We start from the raw sequence: 24,877 nt of genomic DNA, 5'->3' as shown, positions 1-24,877 counted from the left end.
CTCAATTTATTATGTTGAGAAACTCAATAGTTCATATGAAGTTTATGAATTAACTAATGTATAAACTAAATGTGTGCTGCTTCCATATGAAACTGATTTTGTTGTTGTGCTTCCGCAAATGCATTATGAACAAGTTATACTTTAAAGATTTCAAGTTTTTATATAGATGTTGTTTTTTTCGATGTTATTTTGATAATTTGTATTAAAAATAAAAGCAAAATAAGTTATTTGATTTTAATATTTCGAAAAACTTTACAAATCTTTTAAATTAGTAGTTCAAAATATTATATAAAAACTAATTTTTTTGCTTAATGCTAATGAAAATTATAATATTCATTAAAAAGTAAATATTTAGTATACATTATTTACATATATACATTCATTCATACAATACATACATACATGTGGATCCCTTCTTTCGCTAATAAAGTTCGACCTTAAATTAATGTTAAATCATTCCCTGTCGATAGTGAAGCATTTGAAGCATTTCAATTACTTAAAAGGGAACTTCACTCTGCCACTTTGAGATCTATTGATGAGAGCTTACCTTTTCTTGTTGAATGTGATGCATCAGATGTTGCTGTATCAGCTACCTTGAATCAAAATGGTCACCCAGTTGCTTTCATGTCTCAAACATTAAGCAAAAGTGAAATTAATTACCCAGTAGTAGAAAAAGAAGCAGTGGTTATTATTGAAGCTGTTCTAAAATGGCGACATTTATTGTTACGAAATCAATTCCAGTTAATCACTGATAAGAATTCTGTAGCTTTTATGTTTGATAACCGAAAGAAAACAAAGACTAAAAATAGTAAGATTCAGTGCTGGAGGATGGAGTTAGCAGAGTTTAGCTAAACTATATCGTATAGTCCTGGAAGTGATAATGTTATGCCTGATGCACTTACGCGTGCTTTTTGTACCACAACTCAACCTCAAACAAGCCTAAGCGATATGCATAACTGTTTATCATCCAGGAGTCACTCGTATGCTTCACTTTGTTAAATCTAAGAACTTACCTTTTTCCACGGAAGAGGTCAAGAAAATCTGCTCTAACTGCTATATTTGTTCAGAATTAAAACCAAAGTTTTATCAATCAAATATCAGTGATTTAATTAAATGGCAATTAGATGGCAATGGTCCTTTAAAATCTATACTTAGACGATCCATTGGACGTATCGATTTGATTAATTAATCAAATCGATACTTTCAGTGGATCGTCTAAGTATAGATTTTAAAGGTTCATTGCCATCTAATTTTAGAAATAAGTATTATTTACAGCTATTGATGAATATTCTCGGTATCCATTTGCTATCTCATGTCCAGATATCAATTCAACAACCGTTGTGAAATGTTTAGACCAAATATTCTCGTTTTGTGGTTTTCCAACTTACATTCATTCTGACAGAGGCTCGTCATTCATATCTAGTTAACTAAAATCTTACATGAGTCAGAAAAGAATTGCAACAAGTAATTCCACTCCATATCATCCTATCAGTAATGGAAAAGTTCAGAGGTGTAATGGGTTGATATGGAGATATATTTGTTTGGCACTAAAAACCCGCAACATAGATGTTAGAAATTCGGAGATTGTTCTATCCAATGCCTTTCACTCACTCCGTTCGTTATCATCAACTGCAACTAATTGTACACCCATGAGAGATTATTCAGTTTCCCTCGGTGTTCATCATGTGGAACTTCATTACCCTCATGGTTAACTCCTGGTCCCAATTTTCTTATACGTTTTGTGCGAACAAACAAAAACAATAATCTTGTTGATAAAGTCGAATTAGTGGATGTAAACCCAACATATGCTAATATTCGTTACCCGGATGGACGAGAATCAACTGTTTCACTTCAAGATCCTGCACCATACTCTGCCCCACAAGAAAAATCTTATAATATCAATGAGAATAGAATTATTGAATCTCATGGTAATGTAACTGCGGAAGTGTTTAATGTAAATAAAAGCCCATCACCGAAAATTGCATCTGAAATAAGTGTCGAAGTAAATAAACCAATAAATGAGTCATCTACTGACGTTTTGCGACGTTCTACAAGAACTTGCAAAGTTCCTGCAAAATTTGATGACTTTATACTAAACTGATGAAACTAGTTGCCTTTTCTATATAGATGGAAAGATTGTTGTGATTCTTCAGCTTGGTTTCCAATATTTGTAGGAAAGTCGTACAACAGTTGCACAACAACTTTGTTTTAGAATGAAAACATTTCTAGTGTAAGTTGCACAGCTTAACGTCGGTTGTACAACAAATTTTATGTTGTACAACTGCGGTTGTGAGTTTGGAAAAAAATCTATTTCTGCGACAGTATTTTGTTTTTTGTGCAAGACGCGCAGCTCAATTTTTCTTATTGGAAACCACACAAAAACTGCTGTACAACAATAAAGTTTTCAAAATATAGCTGTTTTTACACAGAATGGCGACGGCTCCATCTTGTGCGTTAGAAAAAATCTCTAAGGCAGATTTTATGAACGAAGTTAAAAAATTCCCAGTTTTGTATGACAAGTTTGATAAGGAATTTAAAGGCAAATGGAAAAAGAAAAATGGAATTGAAGAAATTGGTAGTCTGTCAAACTTATCTTCTAATCAAGCGAAAGAAAAGTATAAAAGCATTCGATGCAGTTATGGAAGGTGGCTGAATCAAAATGAAATATTCCATTAGGTTGTGGAAGGAATTCAGTTATACTTCCGTTTCTTCAGCTCGATTGGCTAAATACTTTTATAGAACATCGTGAAACAACATCGAATATTTGTTCACCTTCTGATTCCAGATTAGAAACAAAGAATTTGGAGAAAAACGTTGAGATGGTTTGTGAGCAAATAGAAAATATTCATTATCCAAGGAGCTAAATCATCATTTATCTGAAGATATGACTGAAAAAAACGATTATATAAATTCTTGTATGCAAGTAGAGTCAAGTGAATCGACAGTTCATACTAATTACAAAATTAAAAGAAAAAGAAACAATTAGATTCTGAAAATTTACTTGACAAAATTTTAGTGAAAACGTTAGAAATAATTAACTCCTATATTGAAAATCCGACTGAAGAAGAGCGGGATGAAGATTATTTATTTATGAAATCATTAATTCCGCAGCTAAAGCGATTAAACAACTACTCCAAAGCCTTGACTAAAGTTCAAATTCAAGCACTTCTTCTCAAATTAGAATTTCCAGAAAAAGGCGAAACACTCTAAACCCTCGGTTTAACGTATTAATGTGAATAAATAATGTAAATTTTTGTCTAGCTTACTATTTTGTTTAACCAATTGATGTGAAAAACTACACATTTTAAATAAAATCATAGAAGTATAATATACGTCTTTTATTAATTTTTAAGTAACTATTGGGAAATATCTAAAATTTAAAACAATAAAAAAAAGTATTGCTTTGTTAATTTATCATATTGTCATTTTAAAGAAAGTTTATAAAAGTATATTAAATATACTCTAGTTATTAAATGGATTGTGGCCACGTGATTAAACATAGTCCAATTGCCACGAAAGGCTTCCTTCACATGAATTAAAATAATCTTTAAAAGTTAATTCAATTATTTATTGCAATCGTATCAAAAGCAGATCTATTACATTTTCATTTCGAGAAATTATGCAAACATGCTTGATCTTGTAATTCTTTTTTCCAATCTCCTTGAATAACAATAGTTGTAAAGACAGACAGCAGCCTTTACTTTATTTTCCACTTTTGATGGTTTTGCTTTAATTAGAGATTTGTAAATTCTCCATCTACAGTGGAGAAAACAGAATTAGCCTCATCATGTACTGATTCAATATTTTGTAAATCAGTAAACAAGTTTGTGCGGTACATCTTTTGTATTCATACACATATAATTATTGTTACAAACAACAACTTTTTAGATTATAATAAAGCATAATTAAATTGCGGTACATTTGATAAAACCATAAAATGTATAATACTTGATAATTGCGGTAACAAATAGAACTAGCCTCATCAATAATTATTTTCAGTTTACTTGTATATTTTGATCTGGTGATACGCATTTGTGACTTAGTTTTTTATTATTATTTGTAAGTTAAACAAAGACTGTGAAATCAGTGCTCATAAAAATTTTAACATTTGGTTTTTGATACTTTAATTTGAAATGGGACGTGGTAAGCGTTTAACGAATGAAGAATTAGCAGTAATCAAAGCATACAAAGATACAGGCTTTCCTAATCGGGAAATTACAAAGAAAATTAAAAGATCTCCAAAAGTGGTTAATAATTACTTCAATATTGGTGTTAATTATGGAGCTTTTAAGGGAAGTGGTGGCAAACGTAAAATTGATAATCGTACTAAACGAGTTATTGTACGTCGTGCTGCTGCTCAGCACATGACTGCATCTCAAACTTGTGCTGATTTACAATTACCTGTATCTGTTCAACGTGTAAGACAAATCTTACAAGAAGATCCAAACACAGTTTGGAAAAAGCGTAAACCAAAACCAAAACTTACTGCTCGTCATAAAGAAGTTAGATTACAACTTGCAAAAGAACATATGTCTTGGCAAGAAGAGTGGCATCAAGTTCTCTTTAGTGATGAACAAAAGTTCAATCTAGATGGTCCTGATGGCTATCAATATTACTGGCACGATCTTCGAAAATGGGAAAGAAACTCGGATGAGTTGTAACTTTGGGAGTCGAAATTTTAGGGTTTGGGAGGCTATTTCCCTTGCTGGAAAACTTCCACTGGCATCGATTTCAACAAATATGAATTCATAGGACTATATTGACTTATTAGAAATAAGTTTGCATGAATATGGTGAGAAATTGAGCTGAAAACTCGTATCAGAGAAGCTGAAAACTCGTATCAGAGAAGCTTCGGAGCTGAAAACTCGTATCAGAGAAGCTTGGAATGAAATATCTATAGAAACTACCCAGTAAACACGCTTTAGTTGGTCCAACTGACGGGCCAGTATTAGCTATAGTTGGCTAACTGTTGGCATTTCTTGCCAACCATTAACCGACTCTGTACCGCGTGTTTTTGAATCGTTAAAGTTTCCCGTAAGTTTTATAAACGTATTTTAATAATTAGTCGCATGGTCTAAGTAAACATATTCACTTAGACCATATTCACTTAGATAGACCATATTCACTTAGATAAGTGAACATATTCACTTAGACCATGCGACTAATTATTAAAATTACTCAAATAGATTCATTCAATAATTAAAACTATTCAATAGAGTTAGTTTAGTTTGAAGCTTTTTATTATTATTTTTCTTTCAAACGCTTTTTTTACCCTTCAACTAAAGTTTTAAACTCAAACTCTCCTACACCTCTTAATAAAACCGTTACGCTGGTAAGTACAAATATTTTACATTTATCCATTAGTTACACATTCAGATATAATTTTTGACATTGGTTGAGTTTTTAATTTATTTTTATGATGACACCATTTTTGTATTTGTATTAGACATTTTAGCTCTATTTTAACTATTATTAAAAGTTAAAATACAGCTAAAATGTATATGTGCGTGTATAGTAGTATGTTTATGTGTGTATTTCAGTATGTATATGTGTGTATGTATGTATGTATGTATGTATGTATGTATGTATGTATGTCTGTATGTATGTATGTATGTATGTATGTATGTATGTGTGTATTTCTGTATGTATATGTGTGTATGTATGTATGTATGTATGTATGTATGTATGTATGTATGTATGTATGTATGTATGTATGTATGTATGTATGTATGTATGTATGTATGTATGTATGTATGTATGTATGTATGTATGTATGTATCTATATATATATATATATATATATATATATATATATATATATATATATATATATATATATATATATATATATATATATATATATATATATACATATATGGGCAATTCCACGGCGGAAACTGAAAAAGTAGTCAAATTTTAAACTCTTTTTTGTCAGTTTTTAACAAATGAATATTGATGTAGACACATGAAAGTTTATTTAAAATATACCTTTAGTTCTAAAATAAATGTATTTAAGTCATTTTTATGGCTCCGAAAGTTACGGTTTTTCTCATTGATGCATGTTAAAAAAGTACCACTGTAAAATGTTATTTTACCCATGATTATTTTTGTATATTCCGAAATATTTTAAAGTGATAATGAAGCTAAGATGTTCAATTTCTTGTTGGTCAGATTTTTTTCTTTAAAAGATAAATATATTTCAAAAAAATAATAAAATAACTTTTGCAATTTTCATGTAACGTAAGTTAACAAAAACATGATCAAGTTCTGTTTTTTCGAAAATTTAATTTGAAAACTTAAATTTTGTAATATTATATGTGAAAGAATATTAAATCTTATAATTATACATTAAGATTTTTGAATAACGATGCTTAGTTAAGGCACATTTTCATTTTGAATTTGTGTAACGTAAGTTAAAACTACATTTATTTCCAAAAGTTTTAGCGCTTTTTTCGTAAAGTTTTTTAACATAAAAAAAACGATTTTCATCGCAACTCCCAAGGGGTTTGAAAAAAACAAAAAATTTTTAAAGTTACGGTTGTTTATAAAGACGAAAACTATTTTACATCGCAATTCCCTAAAGGTTTTTTTTTTTTATTCTTTATACGCCAATAAGTTTTGATTAATTAAAAGTTATTCAAGCAAAACTTAGCAAAATTTGCTTTGCATTTTAAAATGGCTAAAAGTTCTAAACAGAGAGTTAAAACTTATCAAGCTGCTTATCGCCAGCGTGATTCCGAACGGAAAAAAAATATGAATGCTGATCACCAAAAAGCTCATCGTCAACGAATAAAACAAGATCCGGAAAAAAAAAATGAAAGAAAGAGAAAAAATAAAGGAAAGAGTCCGAAAGTATCGAATCAAAAAGAAAGATTCTGCAAAAACAGTTAATTTTTCCCATTATGAGTGTTCAAACAAAAGGGAAATTGCTCAAGAAAGTCCAGAAATCATTGCCCAAAGATCCCGCACAACGTTACGAAGTCCTAGCCACATTGCTGAATGGATCATTCAACAAAGAAACTACTCTTCCATTAAATAGCGTGAATAATCCAGCTTTAACTGAAGTAGAAATAAAAGTAAAAAGGTTCTACTGCGAAGATGACATTAGTCGACTGTCTCCAAATGTTAGGGACTTTGTATCAGTAATTGAAAATGGAAAGAAGATTAAGATCCAAGTTCGTCACCTTCTTTTAACCATGAAAGAAGCGTACCAACTTTTTAAACATGATCACTTAGATATCAAGATTGGATTAAGCAGGTTTTGTGAATTACGACCAGTAAACGTTCGATCTATCGCAAATTTGCCTCATAATGTAAGCGTTTGTACTTACCACGAAAATATGCGATTTGCTTTGGATTCCTTGATGAAAGTTGATCGTTTACTGTTGTCTAACATTAAAATTAGGAAAGATATGTCTCAAAATTTTGTTTGTAAGGACTCATTAAATGATTGTTTCTACAACAAATGCAACAAATGCAAAGATCTAAAGTTTTTCCAGCAATTCCTGGCCACCATTGAACCCCTTAACTTTGAAACAAGTTGGTACCAATGGCAGAAACCAAATGAAAAGCGTTACGCTGTAATCGAAAAAGTTAAAAAGTTTGGAAGTGGTAAAGAATTGATTGCTCACATTATAAGTATGAGAGAAAAATTCACAACTCATGCCAATATCAAGGGTAACCAATCAAAATGTTTTAAACTAAGCATTACTAAATCCATGAATCCATCATTGAATGTTGCTACTATTCAGGTTGACTATGCAGAAAATTTTAAGTGTTTTAGTCAGAATGAGCCTCAAGCAGCACACTATGGCCAAAATCAAATTTCTCTTTTAACTGCAGCTATTTGGCAAAAAAATCTTAAAACTTTCACCATTGCATCTGACTCTCTGGATCACACAAAGACCTCCTTAAATGCAAATTTGGATAAGTTATTGGAGTTTATTTCATTTAATACCCAAGAAATTCACATTTTTAGCGATAATGCTACATCGCAGTTTAAAAATAAAGTCGTGATGAGCGCAATAATGCACTTTGAAAAGAAATTTAACATAATAATATTTTGGCATTTTTTTGCAGCAATGCACGGCAAAGGAGTTGTCGATGGCGTTGGGGCTACTGTAAAACATTTGGCAACCAACAGAGTAAAGTCTGGAAAAATTGAAATCCAATCAGCTAATGATTTTGTGAATGCTATTCAAAACATAAATGTCAACGTTCTATATTTGTCAGAGGAAGAAAAGTCAGCGCGAAATTGTGCACTCAAACTATCTCACATTATCCAGCAAGCCAAAAAAGTGAAAGATATCTCTAAATCCCACTACTTTTATGTCGGTAAGAGCCAGATCATAGCGGAAAAAACTTCACCGTGACGTATTTAGTATTTAAAACAAATAAAAAGATGTAACCATTTTTATTTTAAATTATATTCTTATTCACTTTATATTTTTGTTTTCCTAAAACAAATGGTTTGTAAATGGAATTAAGGGGGCGTCCTTAAAGTATGTCACCCAATATTTGTCAATTTTAACCCCTGCCTCCTGTCACAAACGATCAGATATACATGCACCCCTCTCTCATTAAAAGTATGTCGCATATATCAGCACACACACACACACACACACCCCCCCCAAAAAAAAAATAATAATAACACAAAACAACCAACAGCAAGCAAACCTTTTTTCACGTTATTGAAACTAAATGAAATTAAATATTTTGATTCCATCCACTTTGGTGTTTTCAAAGTTGTTCGAGCAGTTTTAGCGTCAAAATCTTTTTAAAAGATTTTAATGTACTCTCGCCAGCCGAATAAACAAGAGGGGATGTTTATTAATACTTTAATTTTTTTCCGAATCCTCGGAGCTTATTAGGACCCCCCCACCCCCACCCCCCCGTTTAACAATTTTGAAGCAATATAAAATATTTTCTTATTTTTTTACTTTGAGAAAAAGTTTCTCTCAATATTAGATGAAAATATGAACAACCAACCAATAAAAATATTTTAAGCTTTTTAAAACTTTGACCTTCCCGTTTTATTAAACGTTATTATTAAAGTTTATTAGATTTTAGAAAAGTTTCCGACCCTCCTGTTTATTAAGACCCCCACCCCCTCCCGTTTATTCAGCAGGGGAGAGTAAATAGTTAGCAGCATTTTAAAAAATTAAGCGGGCACATAAAAATTATAAGCGTAAGTAAAATTTTCGAATAACTGTAACATTTTCTTATTTGAATAACTCAATAAAAATTAATAAAGTTGTCATACCAAATGTAATTTTTTAAGTTGCTCTTGCGCTTCGGAAAATAAGTGTTAACAATTTAAAAACTTCATTAATATCTACAAAAAAATCTGTCAGTAGAGAGTCACCAGTTATTGAAAATTACTTTTGTTAATTACTTTGAATGAGTTTTAATACAACTGCCGTTCTTTTGTTACATAACTCTAAAAAATCTATCACGAAATAATAGATATAAAAATTCCACGAAAATAATCGCAAGGTAACGTAAGTGATGTAACGTAAGTTAAAAACCTAGTATCAAGAAAACAAGTATATCTTTCTTTGCCGGTCACCTCTGATAATTTTTTTTTATCATTGTAATTAGTATTGAATTCTCAACATCTTGTAAAAATTTCTAACACGATCCGGATTAATTGTTCGCAAATATTCGACCTAAAAGTTGCAACACTTTTTTTACCTTGTTTTCTGCGTAACGTAAGTTAAGTGGCATTTTCGGTAATAAATTCGCCCTCTTTTAGCCAGACTCAAAACTTTTTAGCTTGTTTTATTCTTTAGACTGACAGCTTTCATAAAAATCAGCTAAAAATTTAATTTAAAGTTTAAATATGCAAATATTTAATAAAGTTGTTGCGCGTGTAACGTAAGTTAAAATTGGAATTGCCCATATATATATATATATATATATACATATATTGGTTATACATGGTTATATATATACATATATTGGCTATACATGGTTATTAGGATCGGGCCAACTACTTACCAACTGTTCGATGTTTACTGGGTAATCTTGTGACTAGTATGCCAAATCGCATATTTGAAGTCATTAAAAATTCAGGAAGCAATACAAAATATTAAATGAGCGTAAAAACAGAATACTTTCTTTATTTTTTTGTATAGAATGTTAATGAGGCTAATTCAATTTTCTCCACAAATTGAATACTCTTAATTCTTTTTCCATTTGTAATTAATTAAACATATCAATTTTTAAACTTTTTAGTTGTAGTAGAAGATAATAAGAAATACAGTAGATTTAATAATTGTTTCACTGCGATTTTTGTTAAATTAAAAGAAAAAATAAAGGTGAGGCTAATTCTATTTTCTCCGCTGTAGTAGCTAAAATTCCAAAGCTATTTTTAATTAAAGGGCTGCTTGCAAAAAGTTCACTAGTCCATTTTTGGAAAAAATGAGATAACTCTTTCAGTTTGTAAAGGGACTTATAATCTATCATATCCAACTATTATTTTCATGAGAAGAAGATCGCTAGTCCCATTAAAATGATACTTTCAAAATCAAAGATCTGGGTTTCTAAGCTGAAAAAGTTCAGAAGTCCTTGCAGCCATGAGCAGGGAATTCCCTGCCACTTGATAACGTAAATTTAACAGTGAATATAAGCCATCATGGCGTCAAGTAGGAAGCGAAAAATTGATGAAGAAAGTCGGAAACGAAATGAAAAGAAGAAAAATAAGATAGATAGTAAGTAAAACTGCTGAATAGTTTAATAATTATTAGCTTTTCTATTAATAATACTAAAAATATGATTAAAAATTGAATTTCCTAATATATAAGTAAAATAAAATGTAAAAAATATTATTTTCTGAAACCGAAAGTACCGTAGTGAAAGTCTCTTACTCTTTGTTTACGTAAAAATTCGTCGATATTTATTTTATTGCAATAATTTTTGTACTTATATTGGTAACCTGAAGTAAAACAGTAACTCTGTTTAATTATATTTATTTGAAATAAATTGAATGAAACAAGCAGAATTATAAATAAATCTGCCAAAAATAGTTCATTAATATTAATAACTTTTTATAGTAATGTTACTACTCTTACTACTATTACTAATATAGTAAATCAAACTTCATAACTAATTAATAAATAAAAATGTAAATATTTTTTAACATTTCCACTGTGTTATTACTCAGCTATGCATTGTATATTTATAAGCACTTATTATATTGTAATGGTGTTTGTTATTGTGTTGACTTTGATTTGCAAATTAGTATATTAAATTACAATGTATAAAATTCAGATTTTTATGCCTGAATCAACTGTTTTTATTCTTTAGAAAACATCAATGCTGGACATAAAGTATTACCTAATTACAGGTGTGAATGTAGACTGAAACTTACGGATGATGAAATATGTTATTTAAACAGATCATTTCACTCACTGACATCTCCTTCTCTACAAGTGGCATATCTAAGAAGTTGTACTCTCCCAACTGAGACAAAAAGACATCGTCCTAGAAAAATACCAGTAAAGTACTCTAGACAAGTGTTTTAGTACTAAGCAGTTGTACCAAATAAAACTATACAATTATGTAAAAAAGCATTTATGGATATTATTATTATTTCTGGAGGAAGGCTTAGACGTAAAGTTACATTAAAAGGGGGGAGAAAAAAATCAATTATAGATGCCAGAGGTCATCATGACAACAGAAAAAGAACACCAGAAATACAACAAAATGGTGTAAGAGACTTTTTAAAAAAATATCCACATCGTCTATCACATTATTCAAGAAATGAAAATAAAATAAATAAAATTCTTGATTCTAATCTCACCATCAAAAAGCTATATGAGCAATTTTGTAAAACAACATTAAATGAAAGCATTTCAGAACACACATTTCGGCATATTTTTAATTACGAATTCAATTTTCGTTTTGAGACAACAAGATCTGACATTTACGAAACATGTGAAAAACTGAAAGTACAGAAAGATGCAGCTGTTAGAAAAGGAGACAAAGTTTCAGGTAAAAGTTTTGAAGTCCAGCATGAAATACATTTAAGAAAAGCAAAGGTATTCTATGATGAACTAAAAAAATATTACTTTGAAAAACCAGAGGATAGTCTAGTGTTATGCATGGATTTTGAAAAAAATTTACCCCTTCCTATAACTAACGTTAGTGGTGAATAATACTGAAGACAGCTATGGATACATAACATTTCGATCATTGACATCATTTCTGAGAAGACAACTCTTTTTTGCTATGCAGAGAATGCTGCAGAAAAAGGTCCAAACAGGATTATTACCTTTTTAGATGATTATATCAAAGAAAACACTATTCACTAAGGTGTAGCCTAGAGGCAGAGGATGAAGACAGAATAGTAAAAGTTATGGACTGGAAAACAGCAATAGAACCAAGAATAAAATCATCTGCCCTAATAGCCAAGGTACGTACTGTAAGATTTAGCACCAAGAACAGTCTAATAGAAACACGAGACACTATGACTGGGACTTTTGAAAACATTTCATTAGGGAAAAGAGGTTTTGTAAGAGAGCTTTGATTCAACCAAATATTGCATACGATGGTAAATTTCTACCAATAAAATCTGCTAAAATAAAAGACCTAAAATATCTTTGACAGCTTGTAGATTCTCAGATAGCAGGTAGTCCTTTCTATTGTAGCATTTTAGAAAACAGCATTGTAGAAGATATTACTGAGGTAGAGCACATTTCTGATGAAGTTGAATGATATCATAAACTACTGTTTTTTATATAATAAAAATGTCACATTTAAGAACACTGTCTTATTTCTATCACTATTATATAACCATCTATGACACGTGCTTTTAATGTTATTTTATTTTAACATGGGCATTGTATGTTTGATTTTAATATATTAAAATACTGTTTTTTAAATTACAATTATCCAACATTTAAGAACACTTATGATTATCACTGTTATATAACTAGCTATATCACAGATGTGTATTTAATTTTTTCGTAACATGGGTTGACATAAATTTTGCATTTTATGTTTAATTTTAATTGATATGATATTGAATTTACGGAGATTATATAATAAAAAATCTGTTTTATGTTCCTAAACAATAAAAAATATTTGTTATTTTTTTTTACATTTTTTTAAAAATAATCTACTTAAACTTAAGTACTTTTTGCAGGGAAAGTTCAAAAAGTACCTAATTACATGAAGTTTAGTTTTTCAATTAAAAGCAGAATATTAACATTTTAAACTTTTTATTGCATTAATACAAATACTGATAGAAGCTTTTAAGCCCAAAATCTATAGTCTGATTTCAGGATTAAATGAAAACTTTAAAATGCTTATATCTCAGAATGAATAGAGGGTGACTAATGAACTTTTTGCAGGCAGCCCTTGAATTGTTCTTCGTGCTCTTGGTAGGCGATAATTAAAAATTATTTGCTTAACGGTAAGGTTTTTACCTGGGTATGGTTTCATTAACCATGGTTTAACTGCAAATATATCATCTCCAACAAGGGCTGGTTGACATTTAGGATTGATTTCAGACATTTCTGGTAAATAAAAATTTCCCTTATTAAATGCTCTACCAAATGTGCTTGTATTTAAAATGGCAGCATCATTATCCTTTTCATAAGCCCCAATGTCAACTATTGTAAAAGAATATTTAGTATCACAAATGGCTAATAAAATCATGCCGTAAAGTCCTTTCTAGTTGTAAAAAGAATAACCTGATTTGGCGGGAACCTCAATGTGGAAAGGTCCAATTCTGATTAAACTCTATAATTATATTTTGCCATTCTTTTATGTCATTTAGGGCTCTGAGAAATATTTTTTTGAAAAATTCCCGTATAGCACAACAAGTTTCAGAATTTCAACAAGTTTGAAGATCCGATTGACTAAAGGTGTTCAAGTCTGTTAGGAGACATTCTTAAGTATCGATAAAAAAGTTCCCTACCAAATAGCATCATTTCTTGCACCAAAGAACTAAACGCACCTTGCTTAACGCGTTTTTTAAATACTTCTCTGACCCAAAACATATGCTTTCTTTTTTTTACGCTTTTTTGGCGTCTTTAAATTAAAAGTATAACAAAAAGTCGATAATTTAGAAAGAGATTTTTTTTATGAAAGCCATTTTCTGTTTGTTTACACTGTTTTTTTGAAAGAACTTTGCGCTAATTCAATGCAATGGAAACATTGTGTTGCACAACAATTTACCGCACAACAAATCAAACGAATGTTACACAATTTTTGTACGATATTTCTACAACTATTGGAAACCAGGCTTTAGTATTTATATTATTGTTTTTGAACTTTTTGTGTTATGTATATATTTAAAACTCTTCTCTCTTTAGATGAGTATATTATTAGGTTTATTGGGATCATCACACTTACTTACTTATATATACATATATACACACACATATATACACAGTTATGTTTTTAACTAGTTTTTACTTTTTTTTTCTCATAAAGATTAGGCTAATAAAAAAAAAAAAATCAAAGAAAATGTCAATAAACTCATTTTTCAATAGTAAAATTTTTCACATAAATATGGCTTGTAAAGAGAATTGATGGTGCATATATTAAGAATCTGATAAAAAATAAAATTCATGTCCAATTTTACTTCGCGTGTTCTCAAAACGCACTCAAAATATCCAATGCAAATCTGAAGGGTGGTGTTTATCCACAAACAGATTTGATTATATATCACGCTAGAATCTTTAGCACTGCAGGTACAAATATTACTGAGTTCATTTTAATTTAAATGCTTTAAGTTTATAGCTAGCTATGATTACCTTGCATGTAATAAATTTATTAACTTACATAAATGAACATGTATTAATAGCATTCTTAGAAAATGAATTAGAAGCTCGTCAAAAGTCTATTGATGCACAATTTTCATCAAGTTTAGATAGCAAAAAGGGAGGCAAAAGGAAAAGAGACAGCTAAGCTTATCTTGTGTTTATACATGATACGTTAAATTTTATTAAAAATTAAATTTTATTGTTCATAGACCATACAGGTATGGTGAGAATCTTGGTGATGAAATTGATCATGACTACGACTCTGAATCTTCAGAAAACAACAGTCATTTAACAATAAATCAATTGAGTTGTTAATAACTTCAGTAACATAAATATTTGCATTTAATGGAATAAGGATGTTTTTTTGAAATAATTGTTTAATTTATTAATGTTAAAATTTAGCAAAGGGAAAAAAAAGGAATCCTTTCAAAATCAGCTTTGTCCTCCACCTCCACTTTCATCTCCTTCTTTGCAAAAAGCAGCATATTCAATACAAATGCTCAACAATGGGTTAACGTTAGAAAATAATTGCCTGCAACAGCAACAACCTCTATGTATGAGTATGCAAAGTGTAACAGGTTTAATTTATTTATAACGAAAGAAAAAATGTAATTAACTTTTGAAAGAAATGTTTGAAAGTTGTTGTGTTGATGATTAATATTTTATAATATTTATTTGTATTATTATATATTACAATTGTATTTTGTTATATTTTTGGATAAAAAAGAACCTTGTAACTCTAGGTTAGAGAACATTTTGTTACCTGAAGATGTGGGTAACTAAGCTATGGCACGAGATTTTTCAGGTCTTTCTATTATATATACATCAAATCTTTCTACATCAACTCTTTGTACATCAAATCATGTACATCAAATCTTTCTACATCTATTATTGCTAATGTTATTATCATTATTATGCGTATATGACCAATATAAGTTAAAGAATAAAAGGGTATACCTGCCGGATTAGGGAAAAGACAGGGGATTCATAAGAGAAGCAGAAATAATATCCTGGCAGACACCCTGGATATGTAGTTCATAGACTTTGATTTATTTATTATAGATTAAGCCTTTTTTTATATTAAAAAATTATAAATATAAGGGAATTATTTTAGTTATTATTACAATACCTTGCAAGATATTTTTTATTATCTTTGGTATGACCACCTCAAATAACATTGTTTTGAAACTTTTAAGTAAAATACTAAAAGGTATTGGTAAAATACTTAGAGGTATTGTGGAAAATATACATGAATTTTTAAGAACTGGAATTTAATTTTTTTTTTAATAGGGTATTACAAACTTTTAAAATATTTTGTTACAAATTATGTATGTATGTATGTATGTATGTATGTATGTATGTATGTATGTATGTATGTATGTATGTATGTATGTATGTATGTATGTATGTATGTATGTATGTATGTATGTATGTATGTATGTATGTATGTATGTATGTATGTATGTATGTATGTATGTATGTATGTATGTATGTATGTATGTATGTATGTATGTATGTATGTATGTATGTATGTATGTATGTATGTATGTATGTATGTATGTATGTATGTATGTATGTATGTATGTATGTATGTATGTATGTATGTATGTATGTATGTATGTATGTATGTATGTATGTATGTATGTATGTATGTATGTATGTATATATGTACATTACCCAAAATAACTCTAGAATAATGGATCTCATTCATGCATTTTATGACGAAGCAAAACTTGAAACTATTACAGAATTAGATTCAATAAAAATGATTGGAAAAATATTTTCTATAACTTTAGACGAGTGGACAAGTAAAATCATAGATATTTAAACATTAATGTACATTACTTAGTAGAAGATTTTAATTTAGGATTAGTTCCAATAGCTGGTCCTTATGATGCTCAGAGAACATTAGAATTAATATCTGGAAGATTTAAAATATTCAATTTGAAACTAGAAACTGACATTGTTGCTGCAACAAATGATGGTGCTGCTGTTATGATAAAATTTGGCAAATTGTTATGTATTATTAATCAACTATGCTATTCACATGCAATCCACCTAGCAGTTACTGATGTATTATATAAACATAGAGAAATTGTTGAAGCTGAATCCAAAGTAAATGGTTCAAGTGAGGAATCGGATGATGAAGATGGAGACAAATATGACGAATATGAGAACCTTTTTCTTATATTTGTAACCAAGAGCATCCTATTCTTATTTTGTCTGACAATTGCAAACATTTCGTTTCACAAATCAGAAAAATTTGTAAATTTTTTTGCATATCTCCAGTAAGAAATACCATTCTTCAAAATTATATCAAATTAAAAAAAGGAAAAGAGTTGAATTTAATTCTTCACTGTAAAACAAGGTGGAATAGTATAGAAATGGTTGGAAGATTTTTAGCAGTATAAGAATGTGTAGTTTTAGCATTGAATGATCTTGGTTCATCTTATATGAGGAAATGAAGCTCATTATCCTACACTTTTGGAACTTCATAAAGTCTTGGAACCCATTCGTCTAGCAGTAGAAGACTTAGAGCGACGAGATGCCACTTTATTAACTAGTGAATTTCTATTAAATGAGCTGAAAAATATAAAGTCTAAAATAAGTTTGAATCTATTAAAGGCTTTAGAAGAAAGAATTCAAGAAAGAAGACAAGTTGAACTAGCATCTCTTTTACTTTTATTGAAAAATCCGGGAAACATTTCTGATCCAGCAAAAAAATCTGGTATACTTCCTTTATCTTTAAAAACCGACGTTATTAAGTTGTCTGAAAGGTTATTGTCTACAATATTTCAAAATTCTATTATAAACACCGCTTCAGATCAAGAAGAAATCGAAGAAACTACTCATCAGAGTAAAACTTTTTTAAAAGAGATCATAGAAAATTCAATTAAAAAGTTTCTTGAAGAGCCTACAGAAAACATCACTAACCCAAAAACACTGAGGGCTGAGTTTTCATTATTTGAGGCAACACTTAAAAGAACCAAAAACTTAGGTTTATTATTTGATGCACTTAAAGCTATAAAACCGAGCTCAGTACCTAGTGAACGCGTATTTTCAATTGCAGGCAATTTTGTGTCAAAAATTAGAACAAGACATAGCCACCGTTCAGTGGACATATTATGTTTTTTAAAATCTCAATTTCTTAGAAAAAATTACGATAAGTGAAATAAATATAACATATAAATTAAGTATCTCTCATTATTCAATTTTTTTTTTAAAAATTCGAAAACCCGTTAAAACCGGTTTTTCGGGGAATTTCGAATACGAAAACCTGTTTTTCAAAAAGTCGGTTTTTGTCCAAACCCTACTGGCTACAGGGTTTTTTCAGCAACCGTAAATAAATTTGAACTGAAATTTTGGCTTGTGATCCTTTACTTATGCAATTACAACATACACTAAAAGTTTTGGATTTGGACCAAAAAAAATCAAAATATATGCATTTTAGTCATATTTGGAAGTTTTGGTGTTATTTGAGAACACAAAATCACTCACAAAAGTAGAACGAAATTAGCTGTAAACATAAATCGAGTAGAGGTTGCAAATACATTTGTTACAAATAAGTATGCCAAATTTTAGATCAAATCGGTTATCGGTTTGAAAAATATCTCCGTCGCTAGGCTATAAAGCATGATTTTGAGAAAAAATTCAATTTAAAAATAAAAACAAAAAAAAAATTATTCAAAACTCCCCACTTCCATAAACTGCACCCTGAAATGTTTCGCTTTGATCACAAAAACCTTTTTGTATAGCTCTTGGTTTCTTGCGTCTTAATTTCACTACACTTATCTTGCGTCTTAATTTCACTATACATATTTTAAGCTTATCAAAAAACATCTCTAAAAATTGTAGTCCATTATCAAAGTAAAGAACAGCTGATGATTCTTTCAACAAATATATCTTTCGGATACCGCTTCCAAACCAATTGATTCAAGGATTCATTAGGATTTTGTGTTTTACCATGCAAACACTTTTTTAAAAGAGTATCACTTCCAAGATCTATAAATATTGATTTTATAAAATCTCGAACAGCAGCAGAAATACAAATATTTTCTTTGTATGTTTTTTTTCCAGTTACTTTATCAGCCTGAAATTTGCACCAAGAATCCTTGGTACGCAAACAAAGTTGATGGCGTGTTTCATTACCATAACTTTCAGAACAGTGAAAAAGAACAGCTGCTTCTCTTTTTTTAATTGCATATAAATTACCAATGTTCTGTCTAATTGCTTTGCCATAGTAATTTTACAATGTGTTAATAACATTTTCTGTCAAACGACCTGCTCCTTCTAGTTTTTTACTATTACTTAAAATTTCTTTGCTGCTTTTTTTTAAGCTTCTTAAACGCGAGCCCACTCATTTTTGAATATGACCAATGCACTCTGCTTTTTTAATTTCTAGATTATATCCATAAGGTTTAGCAGCAACAACACTGGGAAAAGAACTACTATCTCCGTCACCAAGATATGTGGTATATCTTAAACTGTTTTTCTTTTCAAAACGATGAAAAAGTTTTAAAACACCACTTGATTCCGTACCCGATGATGATCCAGTATGACTAATTTTACACTTTTGGTAATGTGATGACTGGAACTTTTCATATTCAACTGGATACGTGTATTTTTTTAACTTCCATATTGAACATAATTTACATGTTTTTGTTTCTATTTGAAAGTCAGTACAATTACCACTTTCAACTGAAATTGCATAAACAACTCTTTAAACACGCTTTTTCCATGAACCATCAAAGCTACACATAATGTCTCTTGATGTTTCACCTGCAGGGATTAATTCATCAGCAGCATTTTTAATGTTCTGGTCAACTAAATTTTGATAGACATCTAACAGGTTATGTCAAGTTTTATTGCAGCTTATTTTGTTCATAGGTGGCTTCATATTCATTATTCTACAAAATTTTTCTAATGATGATAACCCTTTATCCATTTCACGAAAAGCCACAATGACACGTGTGTTAATATCAAATGGTTTTTGTCCACTACATTTGTAATCCGGTCAAAATAAACATTTCAATTTACAATAATTCGCATAAAGCTGAAAATTGGTACATACCTTTAGGATATTATTACAAATAAAATATTAAAAGTCCCCACCGATTCCATATCTGCAAAAAAAGTTATTAAAGGTTAAAGGTTAAAAAAAATAGTTTTTTCTTTTTTTCCAATTAATTATAAGTTTTATCATAATAAAGATCAAACAACAGTATTACATCATGAAAGTATTTAATAAAATTGCCTTTATACATTTTTATAAGAATTATTATTCCTGAGATACTGCAATGCTTGCGAAACATTGAAGAAGATATTGCAAGAATATATTGCGAGAAAATATATAGCGAAAATATATTAAGTATAATGCGATTTTATATAAAATGCATTGCTAGAAAAGATATTGCGATTCTTGTGAAATTACGAAATTAATATAATATAAATATTACTAAGTTAATATATATGAGGGGCTCAGAGCAAAAGTGGTCTAACCCACATTTTTGAAATTTTCTGGATAATCACTGCAAACTTTACATTGAGTATGTAGTTTGTTGTGGAAAAAGTGCCAAACCCCAAAGCCCATCCATACAGTGCTACTACCTATAATCATATTTACTTTAACAGAAAAATAAAATTTGAATTATGGAAAAGTTGTCTATCCAACAATCAACATGGCGAAAATGAACTGCTCAGATTTGGAAGAGTTTCTAATGAAAAGTGATTGTGATGATTCAGATGCAGATAACAACACTTCTTTAGAGGATGATGTTAGCGAAGGTATATATATAATTAATGCATCAAGATATACTTTTCATTGAGTTTATCATACAATAATATAGTTTCTAGCCTCAATGTTGTTTAGGCAGGTTTTCCTTTTCTAGTTTTTCAAAACTGACATGCACTTTTTTATTTCAGTTTCATGTATTGGGGATCAATATATTGAAGAAAATGCAAGACCTATATCTATACTAACAGGAGTTAATGGTATATACAATTTGTCTAAAACTAAATAGGCTTATAAAAGGAATTTTTTAGTCCTATTGATATGGCCTAGGACTGATTGTTTACATTGGTGTTAGGTCTAGTATTAGACTAGCTAGGGCCATTTAGTTTGTTTTGTTAGGAATTCTTTTCTTTTTAGAAAATAATTTTTACCTAACATTTTCATTGCAGATTGAAATGTTAACCTTGTTGGAGAAGTAGGAGAGGACGACAGCTTTTCCCAGGAAGTACAAGGAGAAACCCATAGTCATAGACATAGTCGTAAGCGAGTTGCCCATCCAGAACTACACAAAAGAAATATTTTGAAACAGAAAAGGTCAACAGGGAAGGGATATGTTACATCAAAGGGCAAAGTAGTTGAACCAAAGATTTTTATTAACAAAGATTGTGGTTGCAATCTAGAGTGCAGCAGTGAAATAACAGTTGCTCGCCGTAATCAAATTTTTTCTAACTTTTACACCATGAACTGGGATTTAAAAAACGCCTTTGTGATAGGTTCTGTTGATGTAAAAGAAAAACACAGGACGTATACTGCATCAAATAACTCCCGTAGGGCAAATAGTCGTTCCTATAAACTAACTGATGAATGTGGAAATGTTAAAAAGATTTGCAAAACTTACTTCAAAGACACATTGCATATTCCTGATGGGACAATAACAAATATTTTAGCAAGGAAAAAAACAGATGGTACACCTATCGAAGATCGCAGAGGTAAATCGGCTCCACAAAATAAAAGTAGTGATGAAGACACAGAATATCTTCAAAGATTTATTCGCTTATTTCCAACGTACCAATCTCACTATAGCAGAAAAGATAACCAGTATAGAAATTATTTGCCTTCAACTTTACGAATGTCAACGATGTACGAGAAATATGTTTGCAATTGCAATAAAAATGATCGCACCCCACTTTCAATTTTTGTATTTCGACGCATATTCAATACAAAATTCAATTTACATTTTCACTATCCGCAATCAGATACATGTCAAAAATGTGATCTATTTAACAATAAAACCAGGTGTCTTTCAGAGGGTGAAGAAAAGAACAATGTTAGGAGGGACCTTATTATTCATCAAGAGATGGCTGAAAAGGCAAAAGAAAAAATGAAAGAAGATACAGTAGATGCACATACAAATCCAAACAAGAGGGTATTAGTTTTCGACTTACAAAAAACTCTACCGACACCAGTGCTTAGTACAGGAATAGCCTACTATAAAAGGCAAATGTGGACTTACAATCTTAGAATCCACGATGAAAACTTAAAGACAGGTTTTATGTATGTATGGAGTGAGGAACAAGCATCCAGAGGTACTCAAGAGATAGGTTCGTGTATACTCGAGCATGTTTTTCGACACATTCCAGAAACTGTGACCCATTTAATATTGTATAGCGATAGTTGCGGTGGACAAAATCGTAATATAAAAATGTCTCTTATGTTACAATATATTTTGCACAAATCTCCATTTTTGAAAACCATTGAACAGAAAGTTTTTGTACCAGGGCATAGTTTTTCCTCCTGCGACAAGACTTTGCTGTGATTGAAAAAGCCAAAAAAAGGAAGGACCAAATTTTTGTTCCAGATCATTGGATAGACCTTATTAAAAATGCAAAGAAGAGGGCCCCAATATTTATTGTAAGAAAAATGGAGACCCATGAATTTCTCAGTAGCAAATCATTGGAGAGTGGGATAACCAATAGAAAAAAATTAACAAATGGCGAAAAAGTTTCATGGCTAAAGACATGCTGGATAAAATTGGAAAAAGGATCACCACGCTCATTTCAAATGAAGCAAACACATTTAGAAAGTGACACATTCATGTTGCTAGACGTAACAAAGCTAAATCGTGGACGGCCATCTACCACGATCAATGTTGAACTTGAGCCCTTATACCCCAATGGTAGAAAACTCACAAGAGAAAAGCTAAGTGATCTTTTTGAGCTCATACAATTCATACCACCTGTCCATCATCCCTATTATCTTGCTCTTAAAGGTGACGAGGAGGCAACTGATTTGGGTCTAACAGATGATTCTGGTGACGAAGACATAAATTAGTGCATGCTACATATATAAAAGAATCATTAACAAGTCATAAACAAAACATCCATTTAGCCTAACCAACTCTATTAACAATATTTTAAAAATTTTGAAGAGGCAAATTTGCCTAACATTTTTGTTATTGCAGAACACAGTAATATAGTGTCCTAATTTTTTAGTAGATATACCAGTGTATTTTCTCACCTGTCTTTATAATAAATACTATTTTTCTGATAATGATACTTTTTCCTGTTATTTTTAAAAATATCCTTAAAGTCTTTTACAGTTTACTAAAAATGAAGTAATTGTGGCATAGGCAACTTTTCCGCTGAGCCCTTCATATATAAATAATATCTACATAATATTTGCATATATTATTTATCATTAAATGCATATTACGTATTATATATTCGTAGGCCTAACAACAGACATAATGCTGTGGCTGATACTTGTACAAACTAATTTCAAATGTTCTAATTTAGATCGTTTATTTTTCAAAACAACTTGCTCTAAAAAATAATGATTGAATGTCCTCTCGAACAATTGCTGCCGCAGTTTTTAAAATTCGAAATCGTTCTTCTTCTTTATTTTGGCTTTTCTTCTCATACCAAGCTTGGTTAAGAATATCGCTATGATTGTCAAAAAAACAGATAAACGTTAATTTTCCCGGTTTTTCAGTGATAACAATTTTATTACCGAACTTTAATTTTAACCGTGTCTTAATTGTTCTGTTATCTAAATGTGGATTTTTGCAAATATTTTTTAGTTCTTCTAATGAAAACTGGCAGTCATCGCTATTTTCAATGTATTTAAATATTTCTTCCATCGCAACATTTGTAGATTCATCTTGAGAACGACCGATTTTACACCCATTGGTTGGCCTCAAGAAAGAATTATAACAGGTATTATGATGTTTAGCCTCAGCAGAAACTAAATCAAATTTATATTCAATGCGTGCAGTAACATTTTTTGCTTCCTCCTCGTTTGCTTCCTCCTCGTTTGCTTCCTCCTCGTTTGCTTCATCGCCACAAAACATGCAACATTTTTTTAAACAAAAAAGTGATTCACTTACGCGCGCTCTGGTACGAGGTGGACTATTTTCAGAAGTGCTGACTTGGTCTATATCTTAGTGTCTTTTAAATGCAACAATAGTACTCTTCCGAGTATACTTTTTACGGCACACCACATGAATCGTCACAGACTTCAGATCTTTGAGGTATTTATAAAACCCGTCACTTCTTTTAACACTTGTATCAACCAAAGTCTTCATTCCACGATCAACAGCAACAGTTTCACTTGCTATTAAAAGTTTACTACATATAAAACATAGTTGCGACTCTTAACTGCAACGGAACGTTCAACGCTAAAAGTATTTCATCGTTCATAACTTTGTTCCAAGAATTTTTGGAAGTCAGACGAGAAAAATCAGTTGGAAAAATTATTTGAAAAAAGCATTTTTCATTGTTCTTATACAAGTTCAAAGAAAAGCCGACGAAACAGTTTGTTCAAAAATGCGTTTAAATGCTGTTCGCTTTTGTTTGATCTATTTTTATGATAAAACATTTCCTTTTTTTTTTTAAAAAAAAACAACTTTTTTTTATACCTTAAACCTTGAATAACTTTTTTTGCAAATATGGGATCGATGGGGACTTTTAATACTTTATTTGTAATAATGTGCCCAAGGTATGTACAAATTTTCAGCTCTATGCGAATTATTGCAAATCTACCACTATTTTTTGTCTATTTTGACCGGATTATTGCTTTTACTAGGCTCTTGTTGTTCGATTAAATTTTTTTTACAAAATGTAGCGGATGAAAAAAACTCAGTTTTCCAATTCCAACTGTTACAACATATTTTTAAACCAATACTTAACCCTTACTTTTTGGAGGAATCAAACATTAAATAAACATTATCTTCACACAAATTCGAGCATTTCTGTAGCGATATAACGTTTTTCAACAGACTTAAGTTCATAACAAAGTTAAATTTCTGTACTTTGAAAATCTTGAAAATCTCTATCAGCAATATTTAATTTCTATAAAAAATTTATCTTTTGTT

The 24,877-nt window shown here is 30.2% G+C and overlaps 2 pseudogenes; one reads left to right on the top strand and one right to left on the bottom strand.

Annotated features, from left to right (window-relative positions):
- Positions 1-18,458: 18,458 nt before the first annotated feature.
- On the bottom strand, positions 18,459-24,718 carry LOC149883326 (uncharacterized; annotated as a pseudogene).
- LOC145188833 (uncharacterized) lies at positions 20,437-22,083 on the top strand (annotated as a pseudogene).
- Positions 24,719-24,877: the final 159 nt, after the last annotated feature.

This window comes from Hydra viridissima, unplaced genomic scaffold, assembly GCF_058129835.1.
Source record: "Hydra viridissima isolate aposymbiotic clone 2 unplaced genomic scaffold, HvirCarnegie_v1 scaffold_10, whole genome shotgun sequence".
NCBI classification, from domain to species: Eukaryota; Metazoa; Cnidaria; class Hydrozoa; order Anthoathecata; family Hydridae; genus Hydra; species Hydra viridissima.
The sequence above is the reverse complement of the archived record's forward strand: the minus strand, read 5'-3'. Positions and strand labels throughout refer to the sequence as shown.